The 27,117-nt window shown below is 40.2% G+C and overlaps 1 long non-coding RNA gene across 1 annotated transcript in view; it reads right to left on the reverse strand.

Annotated features, from left to right (window-relative positions):
• The window catches only part of LOC148217008 (uncharacterized), a 63,555-nt gene extending 37,031 nt beyond the window's left edge, over nt 1-26,524 (reverse strand). Inside the window, exon 1 of the long non-coding RNA XR_015797827.1 lies at nt 26,456-26,524. This is a non-coding gene — a long non-coding RNA (uncharacterized LOC148217008). The remainder of the gene's footprint in view (nt 1-26,455) is intronic.
• Between the last annotated feature and the right edge of the window lie 593 nt (nt 26,525-27,117).

Consider the following 27,117-nt stretch of genomic DNA (forward strand, 5'->3'; position numbering starts at 1 on the left):
AGTGAAGCGATGCAGCTGTTCTAATCTTAGCATCTCTTCACTTTGCAGATGGGCTCAAGTGAATCACCTTCAGATCAGTTCACCACCTCATCAGAGCTTTACAAAGCCCTGTTTGTTCTATCAACAGTAAAGGTCTATAACAGGAATATATTTTCAAACAAGATTTTAGCTAGAACTTGGACGTTTAGTACGGATACTAAAATTGATTCCTCACTGTGCTAAGTCTGTACTTTGGCTTTATGCCCAGTAGTTGGGGATGGGGGTAGAAAGAACAAGACACATCACAGGTAATTGATGACCTAGCACTTATAAAACCTGGTCTGAGCTCAGAAGCTAATCAGGGTCAGGCCTGGTTATACTGGACAGCAGACCTCATCTGCATTGTTATATAAAAACAGCTTGGATGTGGTCAAGTGGTGCCAGGAAATGAGCTTGATCCAAAGACGACCTCACTTTTTAAATTGCTTTTTTATCTTTCCTTCATGAAAATGCCCTTTTAAATATAGAGAAAAAAGAGGGATGCAGTCATGTTTTGCTCTGGCATTACAAATCATAACACCTCAAAATATGCCAAGACGATTTGCTACACAACCACTACAATTCCTGTTCTGTTTAACTATGCGACTAGCTCCATCCCTGGCTTTTTCCAAACCCTTTTGGAGTCCTGGAGTTGTGGACCGTTTTGCTGCTGTCTGACTTTTTGATCTTGCTGTGTACTTTTTGCCACTCTGGAGAATCTTTCTTTTTCTTCAGTGGATCTTCAGAATCTGCAACTCTGGGACTTGGTTGGAATCAGATGCAGAAAGGAATCCACCTTTCCCTCACTTTAGCATTTTGAAAGGAAAACACCATTAACAGAGGATCCCAGTGTCATGATCAGTCAAACCTATTTCCTTCTGACTTGAAAGATTTGGATTTTTGGTTCCTTAACTTTGTGTTATGTATTTTTATGGAGAGCTTATAAAAGTAGTTCCTTAAATTTGAAATTGTAAAACTGTACAAGAATAACTCTGGGTGAGTACCATTTATTGAGCGTTCCCTTAATACTTCATAGGCTCTTGCAGTATGATTACCTTCAATGTGTGTGTGTGTCTTAAGGAGGATCTCCTCAAACTATTTCGGACTAATTTCTATCTTTTTTCCCCCCATAATTTTTTTTGTTTATTTCAAACAAAGGTGTATTTTCAAAAAAAGGTGATATCAATACATGGACAGAGAATTACTGGAGTTACACAATTAAAGCTCAATATAACATTGATAAAAGATAAACCATGCTAAGCAAAGTACATTGAGGTGTTTTGATTATATAAAAAGAAGTATAAATTTTTGAGCTTAGTGCTAAAATCACTTTTATTATTATTTATAAATGTTAATAAAGGAAAGAAAAGAAAAACACCACTAAAATAATATGGATAAATATTTATCTAACTTCCTCCTTCTTTGTATTCCAACTAATTTACATCGCCTATAGACATAAACTTTAGAAACCATACTCTAAGTGCTTGTATTTACCTTGCAGTGTAATATGTAATATATATGGTAGCCATTATTGGTTAAATTTAGGGTTAGGGTTATGTATATATACTGTTAGTATATCGCTGCATATTCTCCAAGTTTCAGTTCCCAGTCATTTACCATCAGTACTATGTTTTTTTTCCAGTGTTCTGCAAAGTTTGTCCTCACAGCCATAATCCTGTATCTTAATAAATTATACTATTTTGTAATTGATATGTTCTGAAATTATACCTAGTTAAAAAATCATGGTTTCATTTCAAATTTGATCCCTAAGATTCGGCTAATTTGTATCTTTTGATTCTGGAAAATCATGAACAAGCAGGATGCGCTAGCATGTTCTTCAGCCCAGATCGGGAACGTTTCAATAATACGAGCGAGTTGCTTTATTTTCTCTTAGTGCACCTGAACAAAACTTGCATTGGCAATTCAGCCATTTCTCTTGTAGAAACACCTGTGATTTTCTTTTGAGGGCTGAAGTGATATGATGAAGGCTTTTCCTCAATTCTCTGCTAGGTTTCTTCAAAGGTGCCGGCTTAGGCCTGTACTTGAATCAGCATCCCACTTTTCTTTTCTTTTTTTCTTTTTTTTTTTTTGTGTGCTTTCTGTCTCCTTTTTCATCTTTAGGGCACTCAGACATGCTACTCAGAAAAGCAAGCCAAGGTTCAGTTCTGGGAACGTAGCAGAACCTCACTGCAAGGATTGTTTTTTCCCCAATGATTTTATCTTCCTTGCTTACAGTTTCTAAGCCTCCTCATGATGGGGAGGGGGAAGAACAAGTGGCTAATAAATGTCCCATGAAATACGGAGCTTTCTTAAAATATCGCCTTCTTGTTTGCAGTGACCCTCCCCTCTGGTAATGTTGTTTGCAACATGAACCGCAGTTTTTCCATTCAGCAGCTGATTGAAGTATGTAATATGGTGCACTCATTTGTGCGCTCACTGCTATGTTAAAATGTATTCCTCCAGCCCTTGAGTCAGCAGACCAGAATATTGGCATCAATTGTGCTGCTCTAGTGGCCCAGCCCTCTTCTGCTTCAGTAACAAGATCAGAGATGGGGGCTGTCCTTCCAATGTTAATGTGAGATTAGCTAACAAAAGACCTTGGTGGATTTCCTTGGCTTTGTTTTCCCCCTTAGCATACCTTCTAGTGGGATAAGCAACCACCCATCACAATTCTTAAATTGCAGTGGGGCAGGGTTGGCTGAAAGAATAGCTGAAATGTAGGATTTAACCATGTTTTCAAGTTGCCAGAATGACAGATCAGAGGCACAGTGACCCATCAGCTGAAATATTTTTGAACATGCTGCCAGGCTCAACTGATGGGTCAAAAGTATACTAGAAGGGTTACAAGAAGCATTGCGTGTATTGGTTTCTACTTGCTCCATCGGTCCCCTGCTGTGTCTGTGACCAGGGTATTTTTCTGATCCAAAGAACATCGCTGCACCCCTGGCCTATCATTCAGACTAAAAGGGGAAGCAGAGAGAACTCCCGTCACCTGGGCTCCTGTTTGCAAGGATATGCAAAGAATCCAGGAAGGGTTCTTCTCTCTCTAGCCCATCACCTTCTTTCCCAAGAAAAGTCTTTGAGAAGTCCATAAGAGTGGTTGCAATAGCACTCTCCTGAAGCTAATCCCCAGTTCTAAACATTTTGTGATAATCTGCTTCTAATCTGGGACAGAACCAGCAATGCACATCTACCAGAGCCCGGCTCTCTTTCCCAGACCTTCTATGCAGTCCAGAGCTTGACTCTGTCCAGTGGCACCTATCTTGTTTTTTAAACACAGGTCTAGTGCTCTTTCAAAAAGAGCTAAAAGCGTGTATCTAAAAGCCTCTGTGATGCTTGATCAGCACTTTCCAAAGTAACAGTCAGGCATTATGCAGTTACATAGCTTAGCAGAAGCCGGATATTCAGTCTCTCTTGCAGACCAAGCCAAAATGGCCATGGGGAGCAGTCCCCAGAGACCCGAGGGAAGGGACATTCCCACAGCCCCAGACAGCAGCATCACCCATATCACTGAGGAATTGTCATGGCTTGTATCTGTGGCCAAAATTGTGGCAAGAGACAAACACTATTTTAAAACGTGAACAGTTAAATACAACTATAAGCTAATTCCACAATGTAAGCTAGTTCCATAATGGGGTAAGGATGAGGGAAAGGCAATGTCATGATGACACATCCTCTAAAAGTGGTCGTGGGCGTGATTTGTACCATTGTTAGAATGATGTGAGGAGGAGCCCTAAGTGTTATCCTGGGAAGCAGATGACAAACATGGAAGACCATGATAACTACAGTAGAATCATTTATGAGAGAAAGAAAGAGAAATGAACAAGAAAGAAATGCAAATCTGAAATGCCTGTGTCATTCCCAAAGCAATCTCTTAGAAAGCTCATGAGAACCAAACCAATTCCAAATCAAACTGGGAGATATAGCCATTAACTTGTGTTGCATTGGATGATAGATGATAGACAGAGGATGGATGGATGGATGGATGGATGGATGGATGGATGGATGGATGGATGGATGGACAGACAATAGATAAATAATTTCAGAGGTCATCTGTGTTGTCCCCAGTAGTTGCAACCCGTAATCATGGGTTGTCATGGAAGACATTTATATGTTCACCAAGGGGCTCCAGTTTTACAAAATTAAGGTTTGCTGCAAGTTTGTCAGGGGGGTAGAGAGAGAAACTGACAGGACCCATCTCCCTGTATTTGACAGTTTTGGACTAAGCTATCCCACACCATCTCTTCCATGAAAATATTATGGTGATGGCTCAGGTCAGGCAGATAATCTGAGGTCCTGAATTTCCAAATGCCAGCAGCCTTAGCCAGCATAAACAGTTGTGAAGGATGTTGGGACTTGTAGTCCAGCAATATTTGGTTACCACAGATTGTTTGCTCCTGGCTTAGATGAAAATCCATACAAAAGCTACAGAAGTGAAGAGCTTGGCTAAAAGCAGGGGTGTTATCTACATTATACCGCAAGTGATTCTGATGCTAATTCAAAGAAACACTCCCCTTTTCGTTTCTGTTCTTGGAGGAAGAATAACTTGAGATATTTGATATGTATCAAGGTGTTTGGAGGAGATGAATACAGTGGTAGTCAAGGATATTATTAGTACTACAGATTGATTGCATTGGTTCATTTGCCAATATTAGCTTTGTCATAATTATTACTTATTCCTATTATTATGAACAAAAGAGAGGTTTGGCCTTACCTTTACCTCTGACTCCTTGGTATATTCTCTGGCCTTTTAGTAATGAGACTAATGTTTTCAATAGGCTTAATCTTGGTTAGGCTTTTTGGAACACTGTAAGAAGCTAGTCAACCTGGCTGGCTTATTATTCAGTATATTGGGTGAACTGAGAAAATTGGTCACTTCTGTAAACCCAGTTTAAAGCTAACTAAATTGAATATTCTATGCAAATACAGCCAATGCCCTGATTTATCCATCATGCTAACTCTTCCCTCTTACGGGGGGGGGGGGGGGGATCACTTAAAATAAAAAAAGACTTTTCCTAACTTCATTTTGTAGCAACTGAACTTTTTTTCCCTGTCCAGAAAACCATCTAATCAGGCCAGCAGTTGGGTCCAAGTCAAAGCTGTTTTTTTCCGTTGGTCAAATGTTTCCTTTCCCTCAGCTGAGCCCTGATTTTCCTCTCAGTGAGCGGCTCATAAACCAGGACAGCAGAGCCAAGATTCAAGCTACAGCAGTTGGGCTGTCCCAATCATCTGCATTGCTTCTCTTGAGGGGGCAATGGAGCAGACAACTCAAGCAGCCTCAACATGGTTGCTGGGTGGTTGCACTCTGGTGCTGCCACATTATATATATATACACATACATATACATATACATATACATATACATATACATATACATATACATATACATATACATATACATATTCATTAATTAACCTTCCAACTTAAACCTGTCAGTCCAGGAGTTTACAATCTGTGTTTCAGCTATGCTGAAAAGGCCAGACGCTGTTTCTCGAAAGAGAAAGGAAGCCAAGACTTCCGGGGTTGCTTTTCATCTACCCACCATCACTTAAATTTGATAGGCATATAGTTGTCCCTTTACATAAAAATTCGGCTTGGTGAAGCAATAATGAGGCTCACAAACAAAACCTCAGGCACAAGCAATAAAGGAACGGAAACTTCATTGCCCTCGACCAATGGAGTTTTAAAGAAACTGGAAGCAGGTAGGACAGATGTTAGCCTGGAGAAATGGCCTACAAATCAAATCCTTACCTAATTGCCCTTGCAGTATTACCAATATTGGTCTAGTCTCATGCTGCTAAGTATGAAAGTGCTCACTGTAAAAGCAGGCCTGCCCACAGACTGGTCCCTCCAGCCAGCTTTCCAAGTACAGCATGTTAACAGATTGAGAAATTGCTGAAGAGTGCCATCATTTTTTCCTATAGTCTCTTCTTTGCCCAGGGCCAATTTGAGCAGAGCAGAATTGAAATTTCTCAGAAGATATTTTTCTGAGAACATTTCTCTAAGGCTTCATTGCTTAATCGCATAGAAAAATAGCAAAGCATGTCTTTCCTTTCTTTCATGGCAACAGACATTTATCCACCCCCACTCTCCAGCCCAGCCCACAGTGACCTAAAATGTTTTTCAGGCCATTTCCGTATTGCTGCTGTCCACACTCCCTAAACTGCTCGGTCTGACAGCAATTAGCAATTGTCTTCACTTCTGCCAACATAAAATTCTGACAACAAGGAGGAAAAAATTCGGCCCTCCCTGAGCTGCTATGGGTCCTGCAACAGTTAATTCCCCCAATCACAATTCCATGAAAAAGAGGAAAGGAGGGAGGGAGGGACTGCCCAGGAGCCTGGCCTTTTTCAACCTTGGAAGCTGGAAGAAAGGAGAAGGAAAGAGTTAGTGTGGAAATGGAATCTGGGGCATTGTGGGAGACATAAGCTACTGGCCGGGTGGTTACAGTAATGATTTTATTTGAAGAAGCAGCAAGAAATGTGTTTGACAGACTGACTGACTGGTTGTAAGCTTGTAAGCCACCCACTCATTGCACACTAGGTGGATTACTGTACCAAAAGCATAAAAGTACAATGTAACCCTAAAACCATAGAAAATCAGCCACATCTTCCCCCATTGGTCACCACTGCTGGGAATCCTCCATTTCAAAGTCTCTGTGAAAAAGACTGTTTCACCCCCTTCCTACATAAGAAAAGGTTAAGGGCATCCTGACCTCAGGAAAGGGACTGCTACTAAGAAAGCTGTCTTATAGGCCCCTGACCCACAGATCTCATCTCAGGGGATGGAGACCTATGTGCCCAGCTAGACTGCACCAGGTGGGTTGGTTCCACTTGGAGGAGATGGTCCAGAAGATTGTAAGAGTCTGGTCACATAGGACTTTATAGGTAATTACCTGCAGAGTGACTTAGTCTCAGAAAGCCCACTGGCAGCCACTGCAGCCCCCACACAATGGAAGGCATTTTGATACATTGATTTCAGAACTGATTTCTCACCAGTCGGTAGGGAGGCAGCTGCATTGTTTGCCAGCTGAAGTTTTTGAGTCATCTTCAAGAGCAATCCCATGGAGAACAAATTGTAGTAGTCTCAGCCCTAGGAAGAAGGCAACGGTAAACCACTTCCCAAAAATATTGCCAAGGAAACCAATGGACTTGCACATATGGTCTCCAAGAATAAAGACTAACTCAAGGGCACCAAACAAACAAACGGTGAGATGACAAGGGCATGAATGACTGCCTTCAGAGGCTCCTGGTCCAGGAAGGGGGACCAGCCAAAGCAATTACCACCTTTGCTGCCTATGCTGCCACCCCCTCCCCAGCCACACATATGACCAGAAGAGACATGAATATAATAACTCATTGCACACTGGGCCCTGTCCGCTCCTCAGGTTCACAGGCTCAAAAGTTGACACAAAAAAGATATTACCTTCCTCTCTTGGCTTTATTCAGTAAAACTGAACAAAGAAAAACAAAACAGAAAACAATTAAACACCTTCTCTTCCACATTCCAGCTTGCATCCTCATTCTTCTTCCCAACCTCTTCTTCCTTCCAATCTTTTCTTTAGCCTTCCTGCCACCATTTCTACTCTTTTACACTCCCAAACTTTCTCTTTCATCAATCCCTCTCTGTTACCATATTCAGCTTCTCTCCTCTTAGACTTGTCCACTCTATTCTTCTTCTGCTATCAGTTCCTTCCCCATACAGCTACTTGCTGAACTGGTTCTTCCCTGCACCCAGTCCATGGCCTGGGGCTTCTCTATCTCTGCCTCCTATCATCAGAAAAGGCCAAGATCCAGAGCCAGCCATGACTCATAACCAGCTGGCCAAGGGCTCCAAGCTGTACCTTCACTTTTCATTCAGTTGTTCTCACTTGGTCAGTTAGGAATAAGCCTTCAACACATCCTGTCCAGAACAGGAAGAAGTTTCAGAAGCTCAGATTCAGGGTATTATAAGAAGTCTGGAAGAGTTCTGTATTTGCTATGCACTCTGTTGCCATAATAGTAAAAAAAAAAAAAAAAAGTGCTAATTATGAGTTTAAATCTCTGGAAAGTGGTATCAATTTTTTTCTTCTGGAGAAATTCAGTAGAATGATTTCCCCAAGTTCTGTTCCCTAAAATAAAGTATAATTTTGAGAAGTATTTGTGCCAGCCTTCATTTTAGCTGTCAGTTGCTTCAGTGGTCCTCGAAACATTGTGGGCCCTAGCTGCGTAGCTGGAAATTACATTTTGAATAGTTCATAGAATCAATCTTTGGAATTCAACAGTTAAAAGGATCTCAGTCGATGTTCTCTTCTAGGAAAGCAACCATCAGCAAAGGTTTTTTTCCCCACTTGCTCCTAACCACAGCAAAACCATGGCAACATCTTTTTCTGCCTTCCTCTTTCCTCTAGCCTGTGAAAAGCCAGGTTTAAGTGGTCCTTAGCTTTACCACTGTTAATATGGTTTACCACTGTTAATACCACTGCCCCAATTCTGATGCCATCCAAGGGTAGCCAAAAAGTGTGCACCTTTGTCATCTACTTTCTTGGGGAAAAGATCAGGTGAATTGAAGCAGAGGCAGCAGGGGCAGGAGAGGGATCAGCAATGGGTTTCTGCCAGTTCAAAGGTGTGCAGTTAGGACTTCTGCTCAGCATGGGGGAAAGGTCCTAGGATGAGGCCATTATGAGTTGGGTTGACCAAAGATGCAAGTGTGAAGATTTCTCACTACATTTCTTTTTTAATATATAGGCATTTTACAGAAGTCTCTTTTGCAGTTTACCTGAATGTACTAGCCAAGAAATGTCATGGTTAACTCCCAGATATAAAGTTGTTTTTCACAATTCATATTGCTTGACACATTCCTGCAACCTACTCTTAGGGTAATATGGCGATTAAGGAAGTAAGGAATTTTCAGAACAGGATTTGGCTTTAGGACTGTCCATTACAGGATCCACTTGAGGGATTAAACTGATCAGAAGGTTTGAATTAGGCCAGGTTCTTGCTCATGACATTTCCACCCCATCACTATTTTCATTCCCCAATCCCTCTGAAATAGCTAAAACTGATCCCACAATTATCTTGGAACATAGGGAACACACTAAGGTTGCCATAAGCCATACTGATTTTCTTCCACATAGGTCAAAACAACATCATTCCATCAGTGCCCTCTTTTCTTAACAGACATGAGTCCTGAAGAAACGAAAATCCTCTCTCCTTACTCCATGTAACAAAAGGGAAATAATACCATGCACAGATACAAGTTCTACAATAGGGAGTTACACAATGGATGGGTGTTTGTTTAAAAGGGAAAAAAAAAGGAAACATCCAATTACCTTGCGACCCTCACTGTGTTGCATCATCAGTAAGTATCTGATACCTTACGGGCAGCTTCATGCCCACATGGTTTCCTAGTATCTCTAACTGAGGCAGTATCCTACTATAATGGGAGGAGTTAGGGAGAGGGAGAAAGAAGTCCTAAATGATCCAGACAAGCTCCTGAAACTCCACACTGAAACTCAGCTGGAGTTGATCTGGACTTCTTGACTGTTTGTCCATCCTTGCAGTTCTCCCCATACACATACAGCGTGTAGACAGCTTACAAAGGGCTGTCTGTTTCTCCTCTCCCACGGGGAATGATCCTGTATGCAAAGCATCATGCTGTCTGTTTAGGTTCTCTCTCTCTCCCTCTCTCTCTCTGAGCAACTGTTGTGACACAGAATGGCTTGCTTGAGCCCAGGAGCCAGGAGAGGGTGTAAGGGCTGAAGCCAGCAAAGCTGAAGATAAGAATCTGGGACCAGACAAGACACTGTGCAGATGCCCTCAACAGTCAAGGCCAAGACACAAGCAGCAAGACACCTGTTCCAGTGTAAGGGTGAGAGAAAGAGATGCAGAGTTTAAAACCTGAAGCTGACATACAAAGATGGTTAGATTCCTAGAGTTTGCAGCAGCTGATCATCGTTATTAAGAGCTTCTTTTGCGTATGCCATACAGTAAAAGCAACTCATCTGAGCCTCATCCTGGAATCTTCTGCTGCTAAACTCATGAATGTCCAAGAGATTTATCGCCTCGCCAAGGGTGAAACTCTGGCACATTGGGAGAGGCAAGAGTTCCCACTGCTGGGAAAACAGATGCCCACAAGTACCAGCTTTGCATAAGAAAAGGCCAGCTTTGCTCTGGTTTCTGGCCGACAGAGAGCCAGAAAAATGCCGGTGCTCAAAACATGCCAGTATCATCTGCCCTGATCTGAAAGTGATGCAGAGACTTTATATGAGGTGCCTTGGGCTGTTTTCCTTTCCAGATAAATGCACTGGGAATTCAAATGGAAAATAGTGTGTCAGTAACCAAGATTGCATTATAATATTCTATATGCGTCCTGGAACAGGGTGCATAAAACACTTTTGATAAAACAATGCCATTTTGGTCCTGAACAGGAAATGTCCAAGGGGTTATTTGGTGCCTAACTAGCTAAAACCTAAAGATCACAGCCTGTTGAAACATGGCTCAATCAAATGTCACTCTTCATCCAAATTGCTCTCCCTATCTGAAAATATTAAGTGTTGCACTACTTTATTATTGTTATTCCTTCTTCTGTAGTTTGACACATCTATACTTGATAAACAGTGACCAATTCTCAGCATATGTTTAAAATTCATTATTTTGACATATTATTTTGATATTTTACACATAGACAATATGGCCCCCAGCCTTTTGCAAATACATAAGGCACTTTTTAAAGGGTAGGGTGACCTGAACCACGTACCTGTATTTTCTCCTTGCTCAGTTGCTGTGGATCTAGCAGGATCAGCCCAGTTCTAAGGTTCCAGCTTAAGTCACAGCTCCGCCTATTAGCAGCCAAATAAGCCATCCAGTTGCCACAAGGAATCCACATGGGCCCTTGTAACTGGGCTCATCCAGCAAGATCTGTCAACTGAGCAAGAAGGGGAAGCAAATATAGGTAGATGGTGCAGATCACCTCTCTGGGAGGAAGAGACAGTGCTCATATGAGGAAGAGGACAGCCAGAGACTCCAGGATCCAGCCCCTTAATTCTCACTGCCTCTTTATCTGTAGTTTTGTTATTCACTCTTTTATGCTGGACAGAACCCTTGCAGATAACAAGGCTCACCTAGATTGCATTTGGCATGAGCAAAACTTTGAAATATGATTTTTTTACTTTGTATTTTCTCTGCCAGCTGAGCCCATATCTTGCCTTAGAATCTCTTCAAATTTAGGTTTGCATGAGTCTCTGGTTTTAGTTAAACCTAAATTGGGTAAACCTAAAACCCTAAACATTAGGGAAGAAATTCACAAAGGTTTATGAATTATCTTGGATAATCCATTCACTTTCCAATACCACAAACCCACTTAAAAGCCCAGGCCAAAGTTAATCTTTAGAATTCCAAGCAACAGGGAAACGTGGTTCTTTTAAATGTAAAAGTCTTACATATAAACGCATGTGGTACTATTCCAAAATACTCAGGGAAAGAAAAATACATATAATTCAACCAACTTTGGTTTGCCTATGTAAACTGTCTCTGTTTGCTAGAATTCAAAAGGCAGCTAAGGAAATAAATCAAGGAAAAATAATAAAATTAATCGTTCGCAGATTTATTCCTCTTTTGCTTTTCTCTTAGCGACATTTGGGTAAATACAAAGATAATACTGGATTCTAGAAGGACCTTACCATGTTCGAGAATGTTTCCCAAGGGATTTTCCTGGGGATCTTGTTTTCTTTAGGACCTCATGTGAAATCAACCACAAGTGGGTCAATTAAAAAATCACTTCTACCTTCTTTTTAAAAAATGGATTCATTTTTCAGTAGTCAAGACAGCATGCAATGCTCATTGAGCTTGAGCGATGGTTTTTGCCGCAGTTGCAATTCATGTTTAGTGTGGCCAAGCAAGCTGAAAGTCACAGGCAGGGAAATGGAAGGTCCAGCTTCCATTCCTGTGGGCATCTGATATCACATGACTTCAAGGGGGAATGCACAGCCCCAGACCCGCACCTCCCTCCCACTACCCAGTTTCTACAGAGATTGACAAACAGTAATTTTCAGTGTGGTGGGAGGAATGATTATATATATAAATATTTACTGTAAAAGTATTATACATATAATATTTATATTATATATAGTTTTAGATATGTATATAAAGTAAATATTATAAAGTAATATTATAGTTATTCAATTTTAGTTTTCCCTGTTTAGAGGCAGGGGGCTGCATCGCTTTGTGAAGCCGCTTTGGAGTACTGCTTCATTGGAAGCCCTGTAGAAGCAAAGCATCAGTTTTTAGCTTTGTAAAAGCCTAATCATATTTAATATATGTAAATAGAATTTAAAATTAATTTCATTAAGTTCTTAGATTGGTCCTGTTCAGTTTTTTCAGCCTGGCTCCTGGCATGTCAGAAGAGCCTACAACTATGGCCCTTGACCTCAAAAACATACTCATTTGGCCTCAATGGTAAATACCCCAGACATAAATTCAGACAGAAGATCATGATCCATGTTCTCCTTTGGTGAGTATCCATAGCTATGTCTACTCAGAGGCAACTTTATGGTCTCAGTCAGTGTTGTCCAAACTTGGCCACTTTAAGATGAGTGGACTTCAACTCCCAGAATTCCCCAGCCAGCATGGCTGGCTGGGGAATTCTGGAAGTTGAAGTCCACTCATCTTAAAGTGGCCAAGTTTGCACAACATTGGTCTCAGTGAATGTCTGCGAAGTGATTGCCTTGGTACCATCACAAAAATGAACTGGCACTTTCTTGTTTCTGTCTTGGGACTTTTTTTTTTTTTTAACTGCTCAGTCTACATCTAGTGTATGTGTGTGGCATTGTTTAGTTTTATTGTTTTACTTCAGGTGAAAGCTACCCCAGGATGAAACTGCTTTGTGTTTTCAATTCCACGGCTCATCATGGGTTGGTTAAAATTCCATGTCATACGGTGCGTGTTTTATTTTTAACTGACTCGCCTCTCCATTTTTGCATGACTGGGAAGCCAGTTTTAAATGAATTGCTTATGGGCAAGCAGCATAGCTCTCCTTCTGGCTTCCCTCCGGTATGAAAATGCATTGTTATATAATGTGTTCTTGATAAACCGATGAAATACATATTTGTACAAAAGAAGTACTTTTATTTTCCTCACCAAGAATCCAACTTTTCCAGACGGCAAATGGTCTTCAACTATGGTCGGCCGCCACTTTCTGCTTCCTCAGAAGAACTGACATAAATGTAACTCATGTCTTCATCTTGCATTATTAAATGTACATTTGGAGGTGGTCTAGCTAAGGAAAAACAGGACAGTGCCAGTTCAGCATGGACTGAGAATAGCCCCAATTCTTTTAGTTCTTTCCTTATACTGTATTTGGGGGTGGAGGGAGGGTCAGAGACATCATCATAACTTTATTTGACAGAGATTTGTGAGCAAGCTGGAGACTTCACAAGCTTCTCTCTGTATTTGTACATTGGACTGGACTGAGAAATCAAACCCAAATTCCACACTTCATTCTAGATTTTGGGCAAAGTGGAATGAATCTATTCCTAGCTCCCCTAAAAGTTTTCCAAATAGCTGTTTTCATATATATATAGTTAATTAACAATACACACACACACACACTAATAATATAAAGTAACTTCCAAATTAATTATAACAATTAAAAAAAAGAGGAAATGTTATAATTATGTTAATGTTCAGGAAAGGCTGTGAAGACAGTGCTTTGAAGACAGTGCCACACAACCGGAGGCAGCTATAGTAGGTGAGGGTTTCAATGTGTCTGACTGTAATTTCTACGATCATGGCATGTGTAGATGTTACTTTATTTCAGGGTTGCATTGCTTTTATGAATGGTAAACTGCCTGGAATATTTTGATGGAGAAGCATGCAAAGGTTTATATAAATGAATTAAATTAACAAAAACAAGCAGAACAAGTCAATTCTAATTAAATTGCTTGAAAGCCTTCTTCCTTGCCCTTTTGTCAAAGAAAAAAAAATCTAATTCAAATTTTGACAAAGAAAACATCAACAATCCATTGCTATAAACCAAGTATTAATACTTCCATCAGGTGTGCGATCTGTTTTGAGCCAGCCCCTATGCCCACAAATACCCTCATAAATTCCAAATGTAAAGGAATCCAAAGCCCAAAGGAACATATCCATCTTTAGCCATAGTGACTGATCAAGAGTCGCTTTAACCATCCCGTTGATTTCAGTCTAAAACGTGCATCACAGCCCAGATCCTGTGCATTATGTAATGTTCTAGCTTATGAATTGCTTCTCCAGCAGCAAAATTATTGTCACCAACCCTTATTAAATATTCTCTGAGGTACCCAATATATGCAAAGCAAGATCGTTTCTCTATTAATATTATTTTAAGCTGCTAGAAAATTAATTCAGCTTTATTTAAAATTTATTTATTTTTATTTTTTAAATTTATTTATTTAACTTCTGTCCTCCATTGGTTGATCAGGATTCAAGCTCCTTATTCTACAGGTTGCAGGAATAACTGACATTATTTTCATCAACTACCTTCAACTTTCTTCTAAAAAAGAGTTACTGTCAGGAGCCAATCACCATATTTTTGTCTTAGTTACTGTTGCTTAGAATAGTTTCATACTGGAAATAAAGAACTACATAAGGAAACTAACAAGACTTAAAAAACTATTTTCTACCTTAAAGGCTGCTAATCAAGTGGTCTTTTTTGGCAAGGCAAAAACAAAAAATAGGGAAAATATCAGTAATACAGAATTAAAAAGAAAGACAACCTACAACAAACCCAAAGAATTCATTCCTTCCACTTCCCCAAAGGATATGTATGGAATCCTGGAGTTAAATATTAATACATATTCAATATTTCTGTCAAAAATAAACTTTGTATAAAATCCTTAAATACAAATGATTGAACTTAACTCATTTGAAACCAGGTTGGTATGCATGTCTGTTACTTTTATAGAATATGCAGGTCACAGAATAAATGTGCAAGTTATTTAACAATTACTACTATCTGCCCTCATAGTAGAGGTCATAGTAAAATCATGGTCAAACTCCTCTACTTGTTCTAGTTAGAGGTTTTTGCAGATATATTATGTCAGCAAGCAGACAGAGCGGATATGAGAAGAACCTTCAAGATGACATATAAAATTTGCTATTGATTTTTACCTTCCTGTGTTTTAACTGCTGCACAATGTTGTCAGCATAACAAATGCCTTCATTTCATCTTTTAAATGTTCTTGATTGTAAAATCTGTGGATTAGGGCAGTCTGTAAATAAATGATGAATGGAAGATTGGCAACAATATCTATGTCTGGAAAGGATATCCAGGACAAGGAAGCTGTGCAGCTTTAATGACTTTAGGGGGCTCACGGGCAGTGTCCTTGAGGCAGCAAATCAATTATCTGAATGACTAGTATAACTATTGTTTGCTTCATTCCTGGTTGCAGATGTATTTTCTTTCAGCCAAAAGAGGGTTCAAAGGACTATGCACAGCCTTTTATGCACAAAATGCTTTATATTCCCATCTCCACTACAAACCACCCTTGATGATTGAGGGAAGCTCTGGAGGGATATCTGATCCAACACTGACACTAGAAGTCCGCATCTTTGGGCACCTATTAAGCATCCTAAGAGACCTCCCAATGCCAATCCCTGCAAAACCACAGTGATCACCAACTGCTTTTTCGTATTCTTTCTCTGGATGGCAGCAGGTCTATCTCCCAAGGAGGCCTCTCCCCGCATCTCGTGTCTGTCTCTATGCCTGTTGAAGCATTTCCGGTTCTTGTTTGGCATCTTTTGGATCCCAGTGAATAGTAATCCTGGAAGATCCATTTAGGCCATTAATCCAGCAACTTGCTTGATGTAGGAATCCAAATTAGCATTCACAACAGATGGCTGTCCAGCCCTGTTAACACATTTTTAGCCAAAGGGAGGTACTTTCTCTCAAGTCAGCACAAGGTACTGACTAATTCATCTAACCTCATCTCTCTTCGGTCTAAAGGCTTAAAACTCAGGCTCTGTCTGAACGTGAAATACCCCACATAAAAGTCATACTTGTTTCATATAGGTAGGCCAACTATACAAACATGGGATGGGTACACAATCCCCCTGTCCTCCTCTCAGTCTGCAGTCCTCTCTTCAGATATTGCTGATTTCTGGTTGCTTACAATCAGTCAATGCTTAAAATCAAAGGGGGAAATCGATTTAGAGAAAACAATGGATTGGTTGTGGGCTTTGCTATGGTCCTGCCTCCTTTTTGTTTCAGCCACATCCATTTTCCCTTGTCCTGCCCACATGCTGTCATCAGCTAGTGATATTAGACAGAAAAAATGAACAAATGAGAAAGGAGACAAAGCGTGGGGGAAATCTCTGGTTCCAATTTTTCATAAACCTGGCATGCCAGCAAGAGCCTTTTCTCTGGTCTTTCTGCCACTTGTATTCAGAAGGATTCCTACCTTTGACCGTAGAAGCTCGGTTAAGACAACATGACTAATAGTTGATGCCCACTGACAGACTTGTCCTCCATCAATCTGTTAGAACCATTGCTTCCAGCAGCAGATCCTTTAAATTAATTAGACATTTGGCAAAGAAGTGCTACTTTATTTTTTCCCAAATATACTGCCAATCTGTTTCATTGAGTAAGCCTAAAATCTATCATTAAGAGATATTCTAATTTAAAATTAATATTTTAATAGTTTACTTTAAAAAAAAAAAGACTCTTCCTCCTTCAAGGGGCAGCACTGTTTCATAAGAAAACGTTCTTTCATGATCAGCAATATTAATCCACTTTCAGTATTCAACAGTTAATGGATAATGTGATAAGTGCTTTGGATTCAGGAGTATTTTAACTGTTGCCAAAGTCCCCTGCCAAATTCCTCTGCTTCTCCCTCCCCCCTGTAGCTCCCACATGTCTTTCTGAGGTTGTTTCAGATGTTTCCCAACCTCAGCTTTCAAGAACAGCTTTTCACAGGGCTGCAGAGGAAAGTTCTCCTTTTCATTGCTGTTGGTTCAACTACTGTTAAGGGAACCCCAGAAAGTTATCATTCTTTCAGCATTCCGAGGGGCGAAGCCTTTCATTCTCACTACTAAGCTCTATAGAGCTCCTATGAATATGCTGGCTGCCTTGATCTTTTTTTAGTGAGAGGTTGTTCTGCACTGTAGTAAAACTGAGCTGCATGAAGGTAATAGTTCCTAACTTTTAAAGAAATCCTTTATGCATACAAGAGGGCTAAATCAGGACAATTATAGGCAAGTGAAACTTACTTCCAAGTAATGCACTTAGGAAAATATAATTCTTAGATGTCCAAATTCTATTGAAGCTTGCATTTCTGCATGAGTCATATTCCATCAGAGCATTTGATTTCATTTTCCATTTCCACTGGAAAAAAAAATATCTCGTAGAACACATCCGTAAATGTTTTCTGAAATAATGTGATGTCATATTAGTGCATTTTCAAAACGAACACCTTCAACTGCCTTCCATTTAAAACTTGCTCAATCTACATTTATAACCTTTGGAGAGACTCTGTTCTCCTTCAGGGTTCTGGGATCTAAGCCTTCAGTTTTATTATTAATTACTGAAGAGCTTAAGCAAAATATCAGTCCAGCCTCAAAGTTAAAAGCTAATGTTTCAGAACTGGCAGAGCTAGGATTTATGTTAATATGCATTATAAACAGTAAACTCACAAAGGAATTATAAATACTTTGAATCCAGGTATATTGATTGTCAATACTGCATTTATGCAAGGGTTGGCAGTGTTATCAAATACTATTTTTACTACACACATACCAGAAAGGATGCATTGAGGGCCATATTAAACTCAATCACGCATTTTGCTTATCTGTATCAGAAACACCCCACCAAGTAACAGCACCTAGATAACCTTGACTTCTCTTGGAAAAAGACAAATCTGATTAGTTCTTGGATAGGAGAGCAACAGGAAATCCCAGGGCCGGAGGACAGAGTGGGAAGTCAAAGAACATGCTGAAAGAAAACAAGGGCAATTCACTTCTGTAATGTTGCCAAGAAAACTTCACAAATGTAGACATCAGGAGTCAAACTCGTTTCAAGGGAGTCTATACCTTTATACCAGAAACAGTTTTTATTAAAGAGGATTATAACTCCCCCTCTAGGACACATTTTCTCCCTTGTTTCTGACCCCCCTGCCTGTTTCTGCTATTAGGAGAATCGCCTAAACCAGTGTTTCTCAACCTTGGCCACTTGAAGATGTGTGGACTTCAACTCCCAGAATTCCCCAGCCAGCCATTCCCAGAATTCTGGGAGTTGAAGTCCTCACATTTTCAAGTGGCCAAGGTTGAGAAACACTGGTCTACATTCTTGCCTCATTCCCTCCCAAGTCCTGTTTACAGCTGTAACCTTCAGTATATGGCCATATTTTGGAAGCTGTTCAGATGATAACTGGACTGTTTTTGGACACTGTTTATGCTGGACCCATTTGCAAGGTTGCATTCGTTTCATTTCCAAACCCCTGATTCTTGACTTGCTAAGCACAGCAGCACTTACTACTTTCCTTTATGTGAGATGCTGGTTACTAGATGTGCAACTAGATCTTAGAAAAGGTGCAGCAGGTGTTAGGACTACTCATCTCACCTGGTGCCTCTTGAGAGTCTGGAAAAGCAAGGCTGACATGCAGCCACTGGAGAAATAGCAACTTGTGGGGGGAGGCTTCTTCCAAGTGAAAATTTGTAAGTTCCCTGAATGCAGACAATTGCCTTTTCCTTTCTCGCTTACTGAATTTGTCTGCTTGTCTAATAGAAAAATAATTCCAAAGTAGAAGAGAGAACACAATGATTAAAAACACTTGCAGGTACTGTGATATTATTTATAAAAGATGTGTATGTTAGATAGTAACTTTGGTGCCATCAAGCTGGGTTCAACGTCTTGTGCCTGTACGGACAACTGTTTACCACCTTGACCTTCCTAGTAATATCTTATCACTCTTCCCCTGGATTCCAGTCTAAAGGTGACATTTAAAGCTCCCCTTAACTGCTGGCTGCATGAACAATTATTTTATCATTATCTGTATAATTTTGAAAAAGTTACAGGTTAAATTCGGCAGCAGGCTTCAGCAAGGAAGATAGGTTTTATGGCTCTAGGTAATGAATTTTTAAAACTTGGCAGCAATTATTACCGTAGGCTAGATCTGAGCCATTGGCCTGGAAAAGAGCCATATTATTTATATGAACCATTCAAAATCCCTGAGAGGTCTCCTTTAAATTATCTTCCAACACTTCAGTTTCCATTACAGATCATCATGGTAGGCAAAAGCAGACATGCACATTAGCTTCACACAAAGCACTTTGCCTTTACCTCATCAAGGTGCGCAAGTGACATGATTCACCTTGAAGAGATGCCTTGCATCTACCTGAAGCAGTTTGGAGAGCAGAAGAGGCTTCTGCCATGTGCAATGCCTATGCAAGTGGAATTGCTGGAAGAGACAAGTGAGGCAGCTCTGCAGCTCAGCTACCAGCTTTTTTTTCGGGGGGGGGGGGTTACTGACATCATCTTTTGCTTTGCTTTTCCTCCCTCCAGTCTGTTTAGTGACTGACCAATGGTAGAATGCAATCTGTATTACTGCTCAACTGAGTCAGGTCGTATTTTGCCCTTGTCTGCTGTGCATCTCCTATTCAAGGCAACTGAGGACATGCCTCATTAGGATTACAGTGAGGAAAGAGATTCAAATGCATTAGGTGACACTGAATCAATTATAGCCACACAGGCACATATGCACAATGAGCGCAAAGCCAACTCCATCCTCTGCTGGAGGGGTGGATTACTCCCCTATCATCAGAGTCCACAGCTTGCTCCCCAATAAGCTGGAGGCCACATTTGATGTGACCAGAAGGATGGTGATGTTGGGGGAAGAGTAACACCAACATTTCCAGCCATTTTTAGTGTTTTTTGGGCATTTTAGAGGGAGAGGGGCAAAACCTCTCATAAATAAATAAAATAAATTTCTACCTTTTAAAATCTTTCAATCATCCCTTCCAAAAAGCTTGGAAATGTGCCCCCAAGCCTCACAATGCTTCAGCCAATTTTGAGGGTATTAAGGATGGAAGTGGCTCGTCTCCCCAAACCTATGTCATTTCCATCCTTTCTTCTTTTCTTAGTCATATCATTGAGCAATCATACATTTTACTGCTGAATTCTCATAGCATAATTTTGGGGTGCTGTGGGGGGCACAAGTGATATTTCATCAGCTAAGTGCAGGAAGGTCAATGCAAGAGTCACCAAGCACTGAGATATGAAATGCTACTTGAGGAAGGTTAGGCTCAGTACCTACATCTTCTGCCATCCCCTCTTCATGAAGTTCTGAGAAACTCCGGTTGGCCTGCTTTTGGAAAGAAAGAACCCTGGGAAGTTAACGCACTTGTGTGGCAACTCTGTTTACAAAAACACCAACTGCCTGAGGAATCATAGCAATCTAAGGGCTGAAGCAGCTCTCCGCTCTTCAGAAATAGATCAATAACTAGAATTGGACAAGCAATTCTAGCCGGAGTTTTAGCTAGCAGGCCAGCAAAGTGTAGCCATGCCATCTTTTCATTGCCTACCAGTGAGCATTAGTCCCCCAAAAGCAAAGAGCTTGTGATTCTTCTTCCCGTTATCAGCAAACTCCTGTCTGCTTTTCAGAGCTTTACGCGGCAGCCTGAGGTAGAACCACAAAGGCAGAAGTTCCACTTGGCTACATGCCTGTGCTTTGCTCGAAAACCAAAGAGAGGGAGAAAAGGCTGCAAAACTAAAACAAAATGCTGACTCCTCTACAGTAGTACTCTTGATTCCTCAAGACACTGAAGAGATCCGGCTTAATGCCTTTCTCTTTTTTTTCTTCTTCTTTCCCCTGAACGAAGGCATTGTGTATCTGCAGGACTAAAACCATGATTTCCATCAAGAGAATAGACCTGAGTCAAAACACAGTTTGGTCCGGACTGCCTCTCTTCCTCGAGGCAGATTGAAGCACAGGATATTGAAGTATTTTGTTACATCTCTCAAGAAGAGAGCTTTGTAAGGCTTGTTCCAAGTCTAAATGGCTCCTTAAATTTCAAGAAGCCTTAGCTAAATGCTTTAAGAGCTGCCACAGCATAGTATATTGGCTTAACTTTGGTATTTATTTTTGGATTCTCCCATTTGTTTCTTTCCGGCACACAGGCAACTGTTAAACATGTTTGAGAAAAAAACAGCCACCAATTGATTTTTAAAAATATAAATATTTTCCTGGTTGAACATGAGGTTATTCTTTAATATTGTTGTGGTTGTTGATATTGTTATTATTTTGGTGCCTTTGAGTTCATACTGACTCCTGGTGACTGCCTGAACTAGTTCTTACAGTAATAGTTATCCTGTAATAAAATGGATAACCTCCACTGCAGATTGGTATACATAAATAAGCAATATAAAATGATGGTAGGACAGTAATGCTGTTCAAACTTCAAGTTTTAAAAAGATTAACCTAGATCAGAATGATTAGTAAGGGATTGGTACATGGTGTACAGTGGCATAATTAGGAAAGCAAGACAAAGAATTACTTAAAGAGAAACATGTATATTACAAAGTGGAACAGCGTAGTACAACGTCCAGCCATATGTTTTATTACAACCATATAAAATTATCTTAGAATTGAATTTGTGTTTCTTGGAAAAACTCATCAGTATATGAATCACACTTTGATTTTAAATTCCCTTCCCCAGACACTCGGAGCAAGAAAAAAAGAACAGGTTAGAATTAGCACACTTGGAATGTAGAATTACTAGAACAGCATTACTAGTTCCATTTGTCTGTACAAATCTATTTGACTTTCTCTCATTTCTTTTTACAAATGTTCTGCTTATTTTATGATCCATTTGGACATATTAGCACTTATCCCTCTGAGCACTATGAAGTTAACATCTGTAAAAGAAGACTCTGCTGCATGCCTGAAGCAGCCAGAGGTGTGAGGGGGGACCCCCTTGTGGAATTTTTGGTCTTAAAATGGCTGGCAGCCATCTTGATTATCTGCAGGTAAAAACTCTAGCCCAGGAGTGAGCAAACTTTGGGTGGCCCAGGGCAGCACCTGGAAATTTTAGGAAGGCTGAGGTCTGCCAAGCAGGTTGGACAACATCATGTGTGTGTGCAGAATTAGGATTTTGGAGGGGGGGGGTGTCTTTTTTTAACTATGGCATGGATATTTGTGAGTTGCACTACATTTCTGTAATTTTTACCACCTAATTTTTTTTTCATATTGATAAATGCCATCAGTGTTCAGAAATCACAGTCAGAAGTGATTGCAGGGATCCTATAAAAAGAGGACTCAGGGGTTACAAGGAGTCCTGGGAATGCTGGTTGCACACTCCTCTTCTAGGCCTCAATCTAGTTTTTACAGACCATTTGTTATTTTTTTTTCCTATGTCCTTTCTTACTGTAAGCCATCACACACCCCATTTCTCAATTACAGTACCTAGAAATTAGCAAAAAATAAAGGAAGAACACAATTCAGAGTGAAAAATCAAAGGGTTAAAGGTTAAACATTGACTTTTGTGCTGGGATGGGGCTAACTGGAAAGTTTGCAAATTTAGTTTAGACTGATGTTTGTTATTTATTTTTTTAAAAACTCCCAGAAATATTTGTAGGAAGGAACAGCATGCCCATTCAATGTGATACTGAGCGCACCCATGAATATTGCATGGTTTGGAGACATACCCATCCTTCGTTCAGATTGTGAGCTCCACTAGATGGAATAGAGTGTGTATATGTGAACCTGTTGAGCCATCATCATAGAATTCTCTTTTTTTTTCCCCCTAGAATTTAGCATGAGCAATCCTATGAGCTGAATCCAAGCAGGCAGAAGCTCTGGAATGATTTGTATTGCCGCAAATAAGTTACAAATTAGCTTCAAGGTTCCTGAAAAAGCAACACAAATCTTCATTAGAGGAGTAATGATCATTAATGCACTGTAACTAAAATGGTCTGCTTCCTTTTCTTGTTACAATCAGGATGATAGATGGAAACCATTTCCAGTTTCTGATTGCCACTGCAGTTCTAATGGGCATGGTGAATAAAACACACAATTGGAGTGAACACAGGGAGCAAGACCACATAGCAATGATTTCATCTCACTGCTCCCTCCCTCCATTCCCTGCCTCCAGTTTCCTCCACCCATCAATTCCCAAGATTATTGTGTGTATTATTCTTTACATTGCGTAAGAATAATAGCAATAATAGGTTCAATTGTTATTGTTGTCGTTGTTAGACTTTTCATGACTGGATCTGGGTGGCAAACCTAAAAGCAACCCATTTCACTCTTCACTTTCTTTTTTTAATAAGGCTCTTCTGGATTTCATGCCCTTTTGTCTTTATTTTTTATCGTTGAAAGCTATTCAGTGCAACATCGTAATCTACATTCATAGGACCTAGCACTGTTATTCCAATTCCGGTTATTGTTATTATTCACCGAAGAATGGCTTGCAAACTAGTGCCTTTGGCCAAGTAAATCTGAGTTATGATTTTTCCTTCTATTCTCCAGACATTTTTTCTTATTGTTTTTGTCCATAGGAGTCAGTCCTTCGTTCCTTCATTTCTACTCACTCCAGCTGTAATAAAGCTTCCATACTGTGTTCCAGGTTCCTCCCTGATTAGCATCAGCTTAAGTAAGAACCACTAAGTCGTTTTCAGTCCCCAGTGTGTCTGGGAGAACTAATGGAGTTTAAAACATTAGGAGCTAGAGGACTATAAGCAATGGGCCAGAATATTCACCCCCAAAACCATCTAAGCAATATAATCCTATGGGATTTGACAAAGGAGAATTTGTAATGAAAGAATTGCCACTTACAGGCTCACACAAGCTAGTGCATAAAAAAAGGGAGGAACAAATATTACACCTATATGTTATCTTGACTTAATTGCAAAGTATTCGCAATAAAATGAAGGAAAATTCATTATGCCAGCTCCAGGGCTGGCATTGTTCCTTCTTCCCTCCCCACCTGAGGGTATGACTGGAGAATGAGGACCCTTTACACCTGGCAGGTCCAGAGCCTTCTAATCTCAACCTGACATGCCCCTTTTTCCCCATGAGAATCTGCAAAGGTGAAGACTTCTTTGGGTCAAGCTTGACACCTGGTGACTTCATGATTTTCTTAGCTCCAGTACAGAAGCAGTTTGCTACTGCCTTCTTTCAGCATAAGTGCAAGTGGTAAACCACTAATGGGAGAGTGATATTGGTGGATATCATCATCTACAAAGCACCTCTGTGGATAAAGCTTCCTTTTTTTGAGGGGATCTTCCTCAAGTTCATCCTAGGAAACAAAGAATTGCAACCTAAAAGAGCTGGTGGATTAAAAACTACCCACAGCCAATAGATCATATGGCAAAACTGTTTCTGGATTATGCTATTTCAGCCTACAGAGGAAGGACAGTATAACAGATTGCTACTCACCCAAATTAAATATTCTCTGCATATAGAAAGCTGTTCTAGATTTCTCTGCCATGCTGGCTTTCTGAGCATACAGATTCTTTTGTTGTCTAGGAAGCATCCATGTACACGATCCTCTACTTATTCTAGTGTTTTCTAGACTTCTATCACTTCTACATTAATTGAACTCCAAGCTTAAGAGGTTAACATATGTAGGGGTCAACAGAAATCTAGATGAATATTTCTAAATGAAAAGAGTAATAGATTATTGAAATACAGGTAGTTCCCATTTAGCGACCATTGGCAGTTACGATGGTGAGGAAAAAATAACTTTATGACCAATCCTCACATTTATGACCTTCACAGGTCTATAAAGCAAAGAAAAGCTGAAGTAAGGCCATAAGCACAGTCGTGGTTTCACTTAGTTACCACTTCACTTAATGACCAAGTTGCTGATCCCAATTGTGGTCGATAAACAAGGACTACCTGTAAGGTCCTGCAGGTGAAGTTCAAGAAGGCTAACAAGGCAATCACATACATGCCTATTAAGAAGTAAATTATAAAGAGATCTCTGGAAAGTATGTAAAGGACTCCTACCTTAAGTTCCTTCTGAAAGTGATGTTGGGCCTAAACCCACGTACACTTTGGGAGGGAATACTTTCAGTGGAACTTATTGGAGTTTTCTGAGTAAGCATGTGTAGGATTGCATTCCTGGCCTGCAATAAAGCACACTTCACAGATCTCCAGAAGCCTTTTAGAATTTGCTTGCAAAAATAACCCTTCTCATATCAAGGTCAGTGTAAGTTTCCTCCTCTCTCACCATTTTCCCAATTAAATTGGTAAGATTACAGTACCAGCATTGCTTTTATTTCAGGAATCTCAGCGATACTTCTTCAGCTCATAAGGCAGACTGTTTTCAATGAGAGGGATTCCTTGTCATACACTTCCCTCCTCCCACCCCTGCAGTCTCCATTCCATTGCCATCGGAAACCAGGCTGATTTTTTATTCTACTCTTCCTCTCCTCCTGCCCCATAGAGGTTTAATGTCTTAAACATGGACTGCCATATCTTAATCATGGACTGCTGTCTGTGGTGCATTTTACTACTCATCCTCATTCACCTCAATCAACATGACTCCTGGGAAGAATTTCTATTTGCAGGCTTACTACTCTGCCATCAAGATCACATTGGAAAGGAAAATTCTTTGAATGGTGGTTTATCGCCATCTCCCCAAAGTCACATAGGACACTTCCCCTGCCTCTACCCCCTTAGTTCTCTATTGTAAACACAATAGATCCTAGCTGGGAAAACAAGACGGGGTAAAGTTAAAGAAGCACATGCCGTGGAACTAAAAGCCATCTGGAACATGTAGGGAGACAACAGTTTCGGGAGCCAACCAAATATTTTATAACTTAGCTCCGGATGGCTTAGCATAGAAAAATACAGATAAAGAACACATAAACAGCAATGCTGGATGAATTGTACAGCATGCTAAAATGGTTATATTTTATTTTATTTATCAATTGAGCAGGCTACCTGTATTGCAATAGCAGCTTTAGGTGGCTTACAAAGCATAAATGGTTAGGTTTAAAACAACAGCACAGCAAGAGAAATCAAGCAGATAACATTACAATTGCTAAAACCCATGTTGGGGAAACAACAAAACCAATTACACACCATTAAAGGCCAATAAACAAGTGGGGCTGTCTGGAAGACCTCTTAATGACCTCAATAAAACACAGAACAGAATGGAAAGATTAAGCAACAATCAAGCATATTTACTTTAAAATATATCCCTCCCAAATTGATGGAATTTAAATCTAGGAAGATATTGTTCAAACTGGATAACCAGGATTCAAATGTTCCACCAAGAGTGATTCTCTTGAAAAGATTCCCCTGAAGATTTTAAAAGCATTTTCTTGGTATTTTGGCAGAAATCTCATGTTGAAAATAAATTGCTCCCGCTACTCCCAGTAAACATGCATTTACAGTCCCCAACACATTTGATACATATTCAGTTGCCAGTATGAAGCTAACCGCATCCCATAAGCTGTCACTTGATTTAAATTTACTCACTGCTTCAATAGCTGCCATTTCTGTGTGCACGGTCTCTCTCTGCTGGGCCCACGCTGTGCTTAATTGGTCCTTGTGCTCTGATTATCATGGATAGATGATGTTAGAGGAAGAAAGAAGAAAAGAGAATGAAATCTGGAAGGGTTCAACACGCATTTAAGAAAATGCAGGGAGGTCTCTGACCTACATTTGAAATGTTACACGCTAGTTTTGGTTGGATGAAGGGAATACTCTGAATTCCTTACAAAAGTGAGTATGTGTCTCTCCTTCAAATACACTGAATAACAACCAACCCCAAGTTTCTAACCCAATGTGTTCTTTAATTGAAAAAAATCTATTATTTTCTTTAGCTGCACAAGCTCACCACTCAACTTTCCCTTCTTGATATCATCCCAAGGTCTTGGACTACAAGTCCCAGGATCCCTTGCTCATAGGGGCATTGACTGGACTAATAGGCCTTATACTATACTGAGGTGTAGTTCTATACACATAGGTGACATCAATTTGGGAAGACCTGCTATGCCAAATGGTACTAGAAGGAACCAGAGAGAAAAAAGTTTTAGCACGCAAACTGGGAAGATATGCATCTCCAGAGGTTGATGAATACATTACAATTCCCAGCACTCTTTGTTACTGACCATGCTGGCTGGTGCTGCTAGATACAT

The sequence above is a fragment of the Python bivittatus genome, unplaced genomic scaffold, assembly GCF_059951505.1.
Source record: "Python bivittatus isolate LINGU-HERP-01145 unplaced genomic scaffold, Pbiv_v1 ctg000020_np1212, whole genome shotgun sequence".
NCBI classification, from domain to species: domain Eukaryota; kingdom Metazoa; phylum Chordata; class Lepidosauria; order Squamata; family Pythonidae; genus Python; species Python bivittatus.